Consider the following 13,120-nt stretch of genomic DNA (forward strand, 5'->3'; position numbering starts at 1 on the left):
GAGTCTCGGAAAACACGGATTAATGAAAATTTTCGATCGATCTGGTAAAAAGATCGGACACAATTAATAAAGCAGAAGAGGTTGTAAAGAATCGTTCGGTAATGGTTTCGTGTAGAAAAAAAAATTATATTATGAAAATATGTTTATTTGGTTTCATCTTGACGATATTTCTAACAAAATAGAAAAAAAAAAAGAAGAATGTCAACAGCACACGGTGGTTCCCAAGCGGTCACATCCAAGTACTAACCGTGCCCAGCGATGCTTGACTTTAGTGATCGGACGAGAACTAGTACTTTCATCGCGGTATGGGCCGGTGACGAGAAAGACACATCTATAATTGCTCTTAACCATTGAATTCGTAACACGAGTATAGAAAAAACAAAAGAACATACTACAAGAGACGTCTGATACGTACGAGTCTCGGAAAACACGGATTATAGGAAAATTTCGATCGATCTGGTAAAAAAGATCTGACACAATTAATAAAGCAGAAGAGGTTGTGAAAGAATCGTTCGGTAAGTGGTTTTCTTGTAGAAAAAAAATTATATTATGAAAATAGTTATATGTGGTTTCATCTTGACGATATTTCTAACAAAAATAGAAAAAAAAAGAAGAATGTCAACAGCACACGGTGTTCCCAAGCGGTCACCCAGTCAAGTACTAACCGTGCCCAGCGATGCTTGACTTTAGTGACGGACGAGAACTAGTACTTTCATCGCGGTATGGCCGTTGACGAGAAAGACACATCTATTAATTGCTCTTAACCAGTGATTCGTAACACTAGTATAGAAAAAACAAAAGAACATACTACAAGACGTCTGATAACGTACGAGTCTCGGAAAACACGGATTATATGAAAATTTTCGATCGATCTGGTAAAAGATCTGACACAATTAATAAAGCAGAAGAGGTTGTAAAGAATCGTTCGGTAAGTGGTTTCTGTAGAAAAAAAAATTATATTATGAAAATATGTTATATTGGTTTATTTGGTTTCATCTGACGATATTTCTAACAAAAATAGAAAAAAAAAGAAGAATGTCAACAGCACACGGTGTTCCCAAGCGGTCACCCATCCAAGTACTAACCGTGCCCAGCGATGCTTGACTTTAGTGATCGGACGAGAACTAGTACTTTCATCGCGGTATGGCCGTTGACGAGAAAGACACATCTATTAATTGCTCTTAACCAGTGAATTCGTAACACTAGATAGAAAAAACAAGAAAAACTACTACAAGACGTTGATACGTACGAGTCTCGGAAAACACGGATTATATGAAAATTTTCGATCGATCTGGTAAAAAGATCTGACACAATTAATAAGCAGAAGAGGTTGTAAAGAATCGTTCGGTAAGTGGTTTCGTGTAGAAAAAAAATTATATTAGAAAATATGTTATATTTGGTTTCATCTTGACGATATTTCTAACAAAAATAGAAAAAAAAAGAAGAATGTCAACAGCACACGGTGTTTCCCAAGCGGTCACCATCCAAGTACTAACCGTGCCCAGCGATGCTGACTTTAGTGATCGGACGAGAACTAGTACTTTCATCGCGGTATGGCCGTTGACGAGAAAGAGACAACATCTATTAATTGCTCTTAACCATTGAATTCGTAACACTAGTATAGAAAAAACAAAAGAACAAATACAAGACGCTGATACGTACGAGTCTCGGAAAACACGGATTATATGAAAATTTTCGATCGATCTGGTAAAAAGATCTGACACAATTAATAAAGCAGAAGAGGTTGTAAAGAATCGTTCGGTAAGTGGTTTCTTGTAGAAAAAAAAATATATGAAAATATGTTATATTTGGTTTCATCTTGACGATATTTCTAAAAAAATAGAAAAAAAAAGAAGAATGTCAACAGCACACGGTGTTCCCAAGCGGTCACCCATCCAAGTACTAACCGTGCCCAGCGATGCTTGACTTTAGTGATCGGACGAGAACTAGTACTTTCATCGCGGTATGGCCGTTGACGAGAAAGACACATCTATTAATTGCTCTTAACCATTGAATTCGTAACACTAGTATAGAAAAAACAAAAGAACATACTACAAGACGTCTGATACGTACGAGTCTCGGAAAACACGGATTATATGAAAATTTCGATCGATCTGGTAAAAAGATCTGACACAATTAATAAAGCAGAAGAGGTTGTAAAGAATCGTTCGGTAAGTGGTTTCGTGTAGAAAAAAAATTATATTATGAAAATATGTTATATTTGGGTTCATCTGACGAGATTTCTAACAAAATAGAAAAAAAAAGAAGAATGGTCAACAGCACACGGTGTTCCAGCGGTCACCCATCCAAGTACTAACCGTGCCCAGCGATGCTGACTTTAGTGATCGGACGAGAACTAGTACTTTCAATCGCGGTATGGCCGTTGACGAGAAAGACACATCTATTAATTGCTCTTAACCATTGAATTCGTAACACTAGATAGAAAAAACAAAAGAACATACAAGACGTCTGATACGTACGAGTCTCGGAAACACGGATTATATGAAAATTTTCGATCGATCTGGTAAAAAGATCTGACACAATTAATAAAGCAGAAGAGGTTGTAAAGAATCGTTCGGTAAGTGGTTTCGTGTAGAAAAAAAAATTATATTATGAAAATATGTTATATTTGGTTTCATCTTGACGATATTTCTAACAAAATAGAAAAAAAAAGAAGAATGTCAACAGCACACGTGTTCCCAAGCGGTCACCCATCCAAGTACTAACCGTGCCCAGCGATGCTTGACTTTAGTGATCGGACGAGAACTAGTACTTTTCATCGCGGTATGGCCGTTGACGAGAAAGACACATATCTATGGCTCTTAACCATTGAATTCGTAACACTAGTATAGAAAAAAAAAAGAAACATACTACAAGACGCCTGATACGTACGAGTCTCGGAAAACACGGATTATATGAAAATTTTCGATCGATCTGGTAAAAAGATCTGACACAATTAATAAAGCAGAAGAGGTTGTAAAGAATCGTTCGGTAAGTGGTTTCTTGTAGAAAAAAAAATTATATTATGAAAATATGTTATGGTTTCATCTTGACGATATTTCTAACAAAAATAGAAAAAAAGAAGAATGTCAACAGCACACGGTGTTCCCAAGCGGTCACCCATCCAAGTACTAACCGTGCCCAGCGATGCTTGACTTTAGTGATCGGACGAGAACTAGTACTTTCATCGCGGTATGGCCGTTGACGAGAAAGACACATCGATTAATTGCTCTTAACCATTGAATTCGTAACACTAGTATAGAAAAAACAAAAGAACATACTACAAGACGTCTGATACGTACGAGTCTCGGAAAACACGGATTATATGAAAATTTTCGATCGATCTGGTAAAAAGATCTGACACAATTAATAAAGCAGAAGAGGTTGTAAAGAATCGTTCGGTAAGTGGTTTCGTGTAGAAAAAAAATTATATTATGAAAATATGTTATATTTGGTTTCATCTTGACGATATTTCTAACAAAAATAGAAAAAAAAAGAAGAATGTCAACACACACGGTGTTCCCAAGCGGTCACCCATCCAAGTACTAACCGTGCCCAGCGATGCTTGACTTTAGTGATCGGACGAGAACTAGTACTTTCATCGCGGTATGGCCGTTGACGAGAAAGACACATCTATAATTGCTCTTAACCATTGAATTCGTAACACTACTATAGAAAAACAAAAGAAAACACTACAAGACGCCTGATACGTACGAGTCTCGGAAAAACGGATTATATGAAAATTTTCGATCGATCTGGTAAAAAGATCTGACAACAATTAATAAAGCAGAAGAGGTTGTAAAGAATCGTTCGGTAAGTGGTTTCTTGTAGAAAAAAAAATTATATTATGAAAATATGTTATATTTTGTTTCATCTTGACGATATTTCTAACAAAAATAGAAAAAAAAAGAAGAATGTCAACAGCACACGGTGTTCCCAAGCGGTCACCCATCCAAGTACTAACCGTGCCCAGCGATGCTTGACTTTAGTGATCGGACGAGAACTAGTACTTTCATCGCGGTATGGCCGTTGACGAGAAAGACACATCATTAATTGCTCTAACCATTGAATTCGTAACACTAGTATAGAAAAAACAAAAGAACATACTACAAGACGTCTGATACGTACGAGTCTCGGAAAACACGGATTATATGAAAATTTTCGATCGATCTGGTAAAAAGATCTGACACAATTAATAAAGCAGAAGAGGTTGTAAAGAATCGTTCGGTAAGTGGTTTCTTGTAGAAAAAAAATTATATTATGAAAATATGTTATATTTGGTTTCATCTTGACGATATTTCTAACAAAATAGAAAAAAAAAGAAGAATGTCAACAGCACACGGTGTTCCCAAGCGGTCACCCATCCAAGTACTAACCGTGCCCAGCGATGCTTGACTTTAGTGATCGGACGAGAACTAGTACTTTCATCGCGGTATGGCCGTTGACGAGAAAGACACATCTATTAATTGCGCTTAACCATTGAATTCGTAACACTAGTATAGAAAAAACAAAAGAACATACACAAGACGTCTGATACGTACGAGTCTCGGAAAACACGGATTATATGAAAATTTTCGATCGATCTGGTAAAAAGATCTGACACATTATAAAGCAGAAGAGGTTGTAAAGAATCGTTCGGTAAGTGGTTTCTTGTAGAAAAAAAAATTATATTATGAAAATATGTTATATTTGGTTTCATCTTGACGATATTTCTAACAAAATAGAAAAAAAAAGAAGAATGTCACAGCACACGGTGTTCCCAAGCGGTCACCCATCCAAGTACTAACCGTGCCCAGCGATGCTTGACTTTAGTGATCGGACGAGAACTAGTACTTTCATCGCGGTATGGCCGTTGACGAGAAGACACATCTATTAATTGCTCTTAACCATTGAATTCGTAACACTAGTATAGAAAAAACAAAAGAACTACTACAAGACGTCTGATACGTACGAGTCTCGGAAACACGGATTATATGAAAATTTTCGATCGATCTGGTAAAAAGATCTGACACAATTAATAAAGCAGAAGAGGTTGTAAAGAATCGTTCGGTAAGTGGTTTCGTGTAGAAAAAAAAAATTATATTATGAAATATGTTAATTTGGTTTCATCTTGACGATATTTCTAACAAAAATAGAAAAAAAAAGAAGAATGTCAACAGCACACGGTGTTCCCAAGCGGTCACCCATCCAAGTACTAACCGTGCCCAGCGATGCTTGACTTTAGTGATCGGACGAGAACTAGTACTTTCATCGCGGTATGGCCGTTGACGAGAAAGACACATCTATTAATTGCTCTTAACCATTGAATTCGTAACACTAGTATAGAAAAAACAAAAGAAAACACTACAAGACGTCTGATACGTACGAGTCTCGGAAAACACGGATTATATGAAATTTTCGATCGATCTGGTAAAAAGATCTGACACAATTAATAAAGCAGAAGAGGTTGTAAAGAATCGTTCGGTAAGTGGTTTCTTGTAGAAAAAAAATTATATTATGAAAATATGTTATATTTGGTTTCATCTTGACGATATTTCTAACAAAAATAGAAAAAAAAAGAAGAATGTCAACAGCACACGGTGTTCCCAAGCGGTCACCCATCCAAGTACTAACCGTGCCCAGCGATGCTTGACTTTAGTGATCGGACGAGAACTAGTACTTTCATCGCGGTATGGCCGTTGACGAGAAAGACACATCTATTAATTGCTCTTAACCATTGAATTCGTAACACTAGTATAGAAAAAACAAAAGAACATACTACAAGACGTCTGATACGTACGAGTCTCGGAAAACACGGATTATATGAAAATTTTCGATCGATCTGGTAAAAAGATCTGACACAATTAATAAAGCAGAAGAGGTTGTAAAGAATCGTTCGGTAAGTGGTTTCTTGTAGAAAAAAAAATTATATTATGAAAATATGTTATATTTGGTTTCATCTTGACGATATTTCTAACAAAAATAGAAAAAAAAAGAAGAATGTCAACAGCACACGGTGTTCCCAAGCGGTCACCCATCCAAGTACTAACCGTGCCCAGCGATGCTTGACTTTAGTGATCGGACGAGAACTAGTACTTTCATCGCGGTATGGCCGTTGACGAGAAAGACACATCTATTAATTGCTCTTAACCATTGAATTCGTAACACTAGTATAGAAAAAACAAAAGAACATACTACAAGACGTCTGATACGTACGAGTCTCGGAAAACACGGATTATATGAAAATTTTCGATCGATCTGGTAAAAAGATCTGACACAATTAATAAAGCAGAAGAGGTTGTAAAGAATCGTTCGGTAAGTGGTTTCGTGTAGAAAAAAAAATTATATTATGAAAATATGTTATATTTGGTTTCATCTTGACGATATTTCTAACAAAAATAGAAAAAAAAAAGAAGAATGTCAACAGCACACGGTGTTCCCAAGCGGTCACCCATCCAAGTACTAACCGTGCCCAGCGATGCTTGACTTTAGTGATCGGACGAGAACTAGTACTTTCATCGCGGTATGGCCGTTGACGAGAAAGACACATCTATTAATTGCTCTTAACCATTGAATTCGTAACACTACTATAGAAAAAACAAAAGAAACACTACAAGACGTCTGATACGTACGAGTCTCGGAAAACACGGATTATATGAAAATTTTCGATCGATCTGGTAAAAAGATCTGACACAATTAATAAAGCAGAAGAGGTTGTAAAGAATCGTTCGGTAAGTGGTTTCTTGTAGAAAAAAAAATTATATTATGAAAATATGTTATATTTGGTTTCATCTTGACGATATTTCTAACAAAAATAGAAAAAAAAAGAAGAATGTCAACAGCACACGGTGTTCCCAAGCGGTCACCCATCCAAGTACTAACCGTGCCCAGCGATGCTTGACTTTAGTGATCGGACGAGAACTAGTACTTTCATCGCGGTATGGCCGTTGACGAGAAAGACACATCTATTAATTGCTCTTAACCATTGAATTCGTAACACTAGTATAGAAAAAACAAAAGAACATACTACAAGACGTCTGATACGTACGAGTCTCGGAAAACACGGATTATATGAAAATTTTCGATCGATCTGGTAAAAAGATCTGACACAATTAATAAAGCAGAAGAGGTTGTAAAGAATCGTTCGGTAAGTGGTTTCTTGTAGAAAAAAAAATTATATTATGAAAATATGTTATATTTGGTTTCATCTTGACGATATTTCTAACAAAAATAGAAAAAAAAAGAAGAATGTCAACAGCACACGGTGTTCCCAAGCGGTCACCCATCCAAGTACTAACCGTGCCCAGCGATGCTTGACTTTAGTGATCGGACGAGAACTAGTACTTTCATCGCGGTATGGCCGTTGACGAGAAAGACACATCTATTAATTGCTCTTAACCATTGAATTCGTAACACTAGTATAGAAAAAACAAAAGAAAACACTACAAGACGCCTGATACGTACGAGTCTCGGAAAACACGGATTATATGAAAATTTTCGATCGATCTGGTAAAAAGATCTGACACAATTAATAAAGCAGAAGAGGTTGTAAAGAATCGTTCGGTAAGTGGTTTCTTGTAGAAAAAAAAATTTATTATGAAAATATGTTATATTTGGTTTCATCTTGACGATATTTCTAACAAAAATAGAAAAAAAAAGAAGAATGTCAACAGCACACGGTGTTCCCAAGCGGTCACCCATCCAAGTACTAACCGTGCCCAGCGATGCTTGACTTTAGTGATCGGACGAGAACTAGTACTTTCATCGCGGTATGGCCGTTGACGAGAAAGACACATCTATTAATTGCTCTTAACCATTGAATTCGTAACACTAGTATAGAAAAAACAAAAGAACATACTACAAGACGTCTGATACGTACGAGTCTCGGAAAACACGGATTATATGAAAATTTTCGATCGATCTGGTAAAAAGATCTGACACAATTAATAAAGCAGAAGAGGTTGTAAAGAATCGTTCGGTAAGTGGTTTCTTGTAGAAAAAAAAATTATATTATGAAAATATGTTATATTTGGTTTCATCTTGACGATATTTCTAACAAAAATAGAAAAAAAAAGAAGAATGTCAACAGCACACGGTGTTCCCAAGCGGTCACCCATCCAAGTACTAACCGTGCCCAGCGATGCTTGACTTTAGTGATCGGACGAGAACTAGTACTTTCATCGCGGTATGGCCGTTGACGAGAAAGACACATCTATTAATTGCTCTTAACCATTGAATTCGTAACACTAGATAGAAAAAACAAAAGAAAACACTACAAGACGCCTGATACGTACGAGTCTCGGAAAACACGGATTATATGAAAATTTTCGATCGATCTGGTAAAAAGATCTGACACAATTAATAAAGCAGAAGAGGTTGTAAAGAATCGTTCGGTAAGTGGTTTCTTGTAGAAAAAAAAATTATATTATGAAAATATGTTATATTTGGTTTCATCTTGACGATATTTCTAACAAAAATAGAAAAAAAAAGAAGAATGTCAACAGCACACGGTGTTCCCAAGCGGTCACCCATCCAAGTACTAACCGTGCCCAGCGATGCTTGACTTTAGTGATCGGACGAGAACTAGTACTTTCATCGCGGTATGGCCGTTGACGAGAAAGACACATCTATTAATTGCTCTTAACCATTGAATTCGTAACACTAGTATAGAAAAAACAAAAGAACATACTACAAGACGTCTGATACGTACGAGTCTCGGAAAACACGGATTATATGAAAATTTTCGATCGATCTGGTAAAAAGATCTGACACAATTAATAAAGCAGAAGAGGTTGTGAAGAATCGTTCGGTAAGTGGTTTCGTGTAGAAAAAAAAATTATATTATCAAAATATGTTATATTTGGTTACATCTTGACGATATTTCTAACAAAACTAGAAAAAAAAAAGAAGAATGTCAACAGCACACGGTGTTCCCAAGCGGTCACCCATCCAAGTACTAACCGTGCCCAGCGATGCTTGACTTTAGTGATCGGACGAGAACTAGTACTTTCATCGCGGTATGGCCGTTGACGAGAAAGACACATCTATTAATTGCTCTTAACCATTGAATTCGTAACACTACTATAGAAAAAACAAAAGAAAATACTACAAGACGCCTGATACGTACGAGTCTCGGAAAACACGGATTATATGAAAATTTTCGATCGATCTGGTAAAAAGATCTGACACAATTAATAAAGCAGAAGAGGTTGTAAAGAATCGTTCGGTAAGTGGTTTCTTGTAGAAAAAAAAATTATATTATGAAAATATGTTATATTTGGTTTCATCTTGACGATATTTCTAACAAAAATAGAAAAAAAAAGAAGAATGTCAACAGCACACGGTGTTCCCAAGCGGTCACCCATCCAAGTACTAACCGTGCCCAGCGATGCTTGACTTTAGTGATCGGACGAGAACTAGTACTTTCATCGCGGTATGGCCGTTGACGAGAAAGACACATCTATTAATTGCTCTTAACCATTGAATTCGTAACACTAGTATAGAAAAAACAAAAGAACATACTACAAGACGTCTGATACGTACGAGTCTCGGAAAACACGGATTATATGAAAATTTTCGATCGATCTGGTAAAAAGATCTGACACAATTAATAAAGCAGAAGAGGTTGTAAAGAATCGTTCGGTAAGTGGTTTCTTGTAGAAAAAAAAATTATATTATGAAAATATGTTATATTTGGTTTCATCTTGACGATATTTCTAACAAAAATAGAAAAAAAAAGAAGAATGTCAACAGCACACGGTGTTCCCAAGCGGTCACCCATCCAAGTACTAACCGTGCCCAGCGATGCTTGACTTTAGTGATCGGACGAGAACTAGTACTTTCATCGCGGTATGGCCGTTGACGAGAAAGACACATCTATTAATTGCTCTTAACCATTGAATTCGTAACACTAGTATAGAAAAAACAAAAGAACATACTACAAGACGCCTGATACGTACGAGTCTCGGAAAACACGGATTATATGAAAATTTTCGATCGATCTGGTAAAAAGATCTGACACAATTAATAAAGCAGAAGAGGTTGTGAAGAATCGTTCGGTAAGTGGTTTCGTGTAGAAAAAAAAATTATATTATCAAAATATGTTATATTTGGTTTCATCTTGACGATATTTCTAACAAAAATAGAAAAAAAAGAAGAATGTCAACAGCACACGGTGTTCCCAAGCGGTCACCCATCCAAGTACTAACCGTGCCCAGCGATGCTTGACTTTAGTGATCGGACGAGAACTAGTACTTTCATCGCGGTATGGCCGTTGACGAGAAAGACACATCTATTAATTGCTCTTAACCATTGAATTCGTAACACTAGTATAGAAAAAACAAAAGAAAATACTACAAGACGCCTGATACGTACGAGTCTCGGAAAACACGGATTATATGAAAATTTTCGATCGATCTGGTAAAAAGATCTGACACAATTAATAAAGCAGAAGAGGTTGTGAAGAATCGTTCGGTAAGTGGTTTCGTGTAGAAAAAAAAATTATATTATCAAAATATGTTATATTTGGTTACATCTTGACGATATTTCTAACAAAACTAGAAAAAAAAAAGAAGAATGTCAACAGCACACGGTGTTCCCAAGCGGTCACCCATCCAAGTACTAACCGTGCCCAGCGATGCTTGACTTTAGTGATCGGACGAGAACTAGTACTTTCATCGCGGTATGGCCGTTGACGAGAAAGACACATCTATTAATTGCTCTTAACCATTGAATTCGTAACACTAGTATAGAAAAAACAAAAGAACATACTACAAGACGTCTGATACGTACGAGTCTCGGAAAACACGGATTATATGAAAATTTTCGATCGATCTGGTAAAAAGATCTGACACAATTAATAAAGCAGAAGAGGTTGTGAAGAATCGTTCGGTAAGTGGTTTCGTGTAGAAAAAAAAATTATATTATCAAAATATGTTATATTTGGTTACATCTTGACGATATTTCTAACAAAACTAGAAAAAAAAAAGAAGAATGTCAACAGCACACGGTGTTCCCAAGCGGTCACCCATCCAAGTACTAACCGTGCCCAGCGATGCTTGACTTTAGTGATCGGACGAGAACTAGTACTTTCATCGCGGTATGGCCGTTGACGAGAAAGACACATCTATTAATTGCTCTTAACCATTGAATTCGTAACACTAGTATAGAAAAAACAAAAGAACATACTACAAGACGTCTGATACGTACGAGTCTCGGAAAACACGGATTATATGAAAATTTTCGATCGATCTGGTAAAAAGATCTGACACAATTAATAAAGCAGAAGAGGTTGTGAAGAATCGTTCGGTAAGTGGTTTCGTGTAGAAAAAAAAATTATATTATCAAAATATGTTATATTTGGTTACATCTTGACGATATTTCTAACAAAACTAGAAAAAAAAAAGAAGAATGTCAACAGCACACGGTGTTCCCAAGCGGTCACCCATCCAAGTACTAACCGTGCCCAGCGATGCTTGACTTTAGTGATCGGACGAGAACTAGTACTTTCATCGCGGTATGGCCGTTGACGAGAAAGACACATCTATTAATTGCTCTTAACCATTGAATTCGTAACACTACTATAGAAAAAACAAAAGAAAATACTACAAGACGCCTGATACGTACGAGTCTCGGAAAACACGGATTATATGAAAATTTTCGATCGATCTGGTAAAAAGATCTGACACAATTAATAAAGCAGAAGAGGTTGTGAAGAATCGTTCGGTAAGTGGTTTCTTGTAGAAAAAAAAATTATATTATGAAAATATGTTATATTTGGTTTCATCTTGACGATATTTCTAACAAAAATAGAAAAAAAAGAAGAATGTCAACAGCACACGGTGTTCCCAAGCGGTCACCCATCCAAGTACTAACCGTGCCCAGCGATGCTTGACTTTAGTGATCGGACGAGAACTAGTACTTTCATCGCGGTATGGCCGTTGACGAGAAAGACACATCTATTAATTGCTCTTAACCATTGAATTCGTAACACTAGTATAGAAAAAACAAAAGAACATACTACAAGACGCCTGATACGTACGAGTCTCGGAAAACACGGATTATATGAAAATTTTCGATCGATCTGGTAAAAAGATCTGACACAATTAATAAAGCAGAAGAGGTTGTGAAGAATCGTTCGGTAAGTGGTTTCGTGTAGAAAAAAAAATTATATTATCAAAATATGTTATATTTGGTTTCATCTTGACGATATTTCTAACAAAAATAGAAAAAAAAAGAAGAATGTCAACAGCACACGGTGTTCCCAAGCGGTCACCCATCCAAGTACTAACCGTGCCCAGCGATGCTTGACTTTAGTGATCGGACGAGAACTAGTACTTTCATCGCGGTATGGCCGTTGACGAGAAAGACACATCTATTAATTGCTCTTAACCATTGAATTCGTAACACTAGTATAGAAAAAACAAAAGAACATACTACAAGACGCCTGATACGTACGAGTCTCGGAAAACACGGATTATATGAAAATTTTCGATCGATCTGGTAAAAAGATCTGACACAATTAATAAAGCAGAAGAGGTTGTGAAGAATCGTTCGGTAAGTGGTTTCGTGTAGAAAAAAAAATTATATTATCAAAATATGTTATATTTGGTTACATCTTGACGATATTTCTAACAAAAATAGAAAAAAAAGAAGAATGTCAACAGCACACGGTGTTCCCAAGCGGTCACCCATCCAAGTACTAACCGTGCCCAGCGATGCTTGACTTTAGTGATCGGACGAGAACTAGTACTTTCATCGCGGTATGGCCGTTGACGAGAAAGACACATCTATTAATTGCTCTTAACCATTGAATTCGTAACACTAGTATAGAAAAAACAAAAGAACATACTACAAGACGCCTGATACGTACGAGTCTCGGAAAACACGGATTATATGAAAATTTTCGATCGATCTGGTAAAAAGATCTGACACAATTAATAAAGCAGAAGAGGTTGTGAAGAATCGTTCGGTAAGTGGTTTCGTGTAGAAAAAAAAATTATATTATGAAAATATGTTATATTTGGTTTCATCTTGACGATATTTCTAACAAAAATAGACAAAAAAAGAAGAATGTCAACAGCACACGGTGTTCCCAAGCGGTCACCCATCCACGAACCGTCGAGGCGAGTGGATCGTGCCG

General features: G+C 36.5%; 27 non-coding genes and 4 pseudogenes across 27 annotated transcripts; all 31 read right to left on the reverse strand.

The window, feature by feature from the left end:
- Positions 1 to 199: 199 nt before the first annotated feature.
- LOC122521694 lies at positions 200 to 318 on the reverse strand (annotated as a pseudogene).
- A 298-nt stretch (positions 319 to 616) lies between these two features.
- LOC122521687 lies at positions 617 to 734 on the reverse strand (annotated as a pseudogene).
- Positions 735 to 1,036: 302 nt separating this feature from the next.
- Positions 1,037 to 1,155, reverse strand: LOC122521733. Its single transcript, XR_006304880.1, has one exon. It is a non-coding gene; the product is annotated as a 5S ribosomal RNA (ribosomal RNA).
- Positions 1,156 to 1,447: 292 nt separating this feature from the next.
- Positions 1,448 to 1,565, reverse strand: LOC122521689 (annotated as a pseudogene).
- Positions 1,566 to 1,858: 293 nt separating this feature from the next.
- LOC122521734 lies at positions 1,859 to 1,977 on the reverse strand. The gene has a single exon (XR_006304881.1). It is a non-coding gene; the product is annotated as a 5S ribosomal RNA (ribosomal RNA).
- A 294-nt stretch (positions 1,978 to 2,271) lies between these two features.
- On the reverse strand, positions 2,272 to 2,388 carry LOC122521690 (annotated as a pseudogene).
- Positions 2,389 to 2,679: 291 nt separating this feature from the next.
- Positions 2,680 to 2,798, reverse strand: LOC122521683. The gene has a single exon (XR_006304838.1). It is a non-coding gene; the product is annotated as a 5S ribosomal RNA (ribosomal RNA).
- A 289-nt stretch (positions 2,799 to 3,087) lies between these two features.
- LOC122521735 lies at positions 3,088 to 3,206 on the reverse strand. The gene has a single exon (XR_006304882.1). It is a non-coding gene; the product is annotated as a 5S ribosomal RNA (ribosomal RNA).
- Positions 3,207 to 3,502: 296 nt separating this feature from the next.
- LOC122521684 lies at positions 3,503 to 3,620 on the reverse strand. The gene has a single exon (XR_006304839.1). It is a non-coding gene; the product is annotated as a 5S ribosomal RNA (ribosomal RNA).
- Positions 3,621 to 3,915: 295 nt separating this feature from the next.
- On the reverse strand, positions 3,916 to 4,034 carry LOC122521736. The gene has a single exon (XR_006304883.1). It is a non-coding gene; the product is annotated as a 5S ribosomal RNA (ribosomal RNA).
- Positions 4,035 to 4,327: 293 nt separating this feature from the next.
- Positions 4,328 to 4,446, reverse strand: LOC122521738. Its single transcript, XR_006304885.1, has one exon. It is a non-coding gene; the product is annotated as a 5S ribosomal RNA (ribosomal RNA).
- A 293-nt stretch (positions 4,447 to 4,739) lies between these two features.
- Positions 4,740 to 4,857, reverse strand: LOC122521682. Its single transcript, XR_006304837.1, has one exon. It is a non-coding gene; the product is annotated as a 5S ribosomal RNA (ribosomal RNA).
- A 293-nt stretch (positions 4,858 to 5,150) lies between these two features.
- On the reverse strand, positions 5,151 to 5,269 carry LOC122521739. Its single transcript, XR_006304886.1, has one exon. It is a non-coding gene; the product is annotated as a 5S ribosomal RNA (ribosomal RNA).
- Positions 5,270 to 5,564: 295 nt separating this feature from the next.
- On the reverse strand, positions 5,565 to 5,683 carry LOC122521740. Its single transcript, XR_006304887.1, has one exon. It is a non-coding gene; the product is annotated as a 5S ribosomal RNA (ribosomal RNA).
- Positions 5,684 to 5,980: 297 nt separating this feature from the next.
- LOC122521741 lies at positions 5,981 to 6,099 on the reverse strand. The gene has a single exon (XR_006304888.1). It is a non-coding gene; the product is annotated as a 5S ribosomal RNA (ribosomal RNA).
- Positions 6,100 to 6,397: 298 nt separating this feature from the next.
- On the reverse strand, positions 6,398 to 6,516 carry LOC122521742. The gene has a single exon (XR_006304889.1). It is a non-coding gene; the product is annotated as a 5S ribosomal RNA (ribosomal RNA).
- A 296-nt stretch (positions 6,517 to 6,812) lies between these two features.
- Positions 6,813 to 6,931, reverse strand: LOC122521662. The gene has a single exon (XR_006304818.1). It is a non-coding gene; the product is annotated as a 5S ribosomal RNA (ribosomal RNA).
- Positions 6,932 to 7,228: 297 nt separating this feature from the next.
- On the reverse strand, positions 7,229 to 7,347 carry LOC122521663. Its single transcript, XR_006304819.1, has one exon. It is a non-coding gene; the product is annotated as a 5S ribosomal RNA (ribosomal RNA).
- A 296-nt stretch (positions 7,348 to 7,643) lies between these two features.
- On the reverse strand, positions 7,644 to 7,762 carry LOC122521664. The gene has a single exon (XR_006304820.1). It is a non-coding gene; the product is annotated as a 5S ribosomal RNA (ribosomal RNA).
- Positions 7,763 to 8,059: 297 nt separating this feature from the next.
- LOC122521665 lies at positions 8,060 to 8,178 on the reverse strand. The gene has a single exon (XR_006304821.1). It is a non-coding gene; the product is annotated as a 5S ribosomal RNA (ribosomal RNA).
- A 296-nt stretch (positions 8,179 to 8,474) lies between these two features.
- On the reverse strand, positions 8,475 to 8,593 carry LOC122521666. Its single transcript, XR_006304822.1, has one exon. It is a non-coding gene; the product is annotated as a 5S ribosomal RNA (ribosomal RNA).
- A 298-nt stretch (positions 8,594 to 8,891) lies between these two features.
- On the reverse strand, positions 8,892 to 9,010 carry LOC122521668. Its single transcript, XR_006304824.1, has one exon. It is a non-coding gene; the product is annotated as a 5S ribosomal RNA (ribosomal RNA).
- Positions 9,011 to 9,307: 297 nt separating this feature from the next.
- Positions 9,308 to 9,426, reverse strand: LOC122521669. The gene has a single exon (XR_006304825.1). It is a non-coding gene; the product is annotated as a 5S ribosomal RNA (ribosomal RNA).
- A 297-nt stretch (positions 9,427 to 9,723) lies between these two features.
- Positions 9,724 to 9,842, reverse strand: LOC122521671. The gene has a single exon (XR_006304826.1). It is a non-coding gene; the product is annotated as a 5S ribosomal RNA (ribosomal RNA).
- Positions 9,843 to 10,138: 296 nt separating this feature from the next.
- Positions 10,139 to 10,257, reverse strand: LOC122521672. The gene has a single exon (XR_006304827.1). It is a non-coding gene; the product is annotated as a 5S ribosomal RNA (ribosomal RNA).
- A 298-nt stretch (positions 10,258 to 10,555) lies between these two features.
- LOC122521673 lies at positions 10,556 to 10,674 on the reverse strand. The gene has a single exon (XR_006304828.1). It is a non-coding gene; the product is annotated as a 5S ribosomal RNA (ribosomal RNA).
- Positions 10,675 to 10,972: 298 nt separating this feature from the next.
- On the reverse strand, positions 10,973 to 11,091 carry LOC122521674. Its single transcript, XR_006304829.1, has one exon. It is a non-coding gene; the product is annotated as a 5S ribosomal RNA (ribosomal RNA).
- Positions 11,092 to 11,389: 298 nt separating this feature from the next.
- Positions 11,390 to 11,508, reverse strand: LOC122521675. The gene has a single exon (XR_006304831.1). It is a non-coding gene; the product is annotated as a 5S ribosomal RNA (ribosomal RNA).
- A 296-nt stretch (positions 11,509 to 11,804) lies between these two features.
- Positions 11,805 to 11,923, reverse strand: LOC122521676. The gene has a single exon (XR_006304832.1). It is a non-coding gene; the product is annotated as a 5S ribosomal RNA (ribosomal RNA).
- Positions 11,924 to 12,220: 297 nt separating this feature from the next.
- On the reverse strand, positions 12,221 to 12,339 carry LOC122521677. Its single transcript, XR_006304833.1, has one exon. It is a non-coding gene; the product is annotated as a 5S ribosomal RNA (ribosomal RNA).
- Positions 12,340 to 12,635: 296 nt separating this feature from the next.
- Positions 12,636 to 12,754, reverse strand: LOC122521678. Its single transcript, XR_006304834.1, has one exon. It is a non-coding gene; the product is annotated as a 5S ribosomal RNA (ribosomal RNA).
- Between the last annotated feature and the right edge of the window lie 366 nt (positions 12,755 to 13,120).

This window comes from Polistes fuscatus, unplaced genomic scaffold (genome assembly GCF_010416935.1).
Source record: "Polistes fuscatus isolate 324 unplaced genomic scaffold, CU_Pfus_HIC Scaffold45, whole genome shotgun sequence".
NCBI lineage: Eukaryota > Metazoa > Arthropoda > Insecta > Hymenoptera > Vespidae > Polistes > Polistes fuscatus.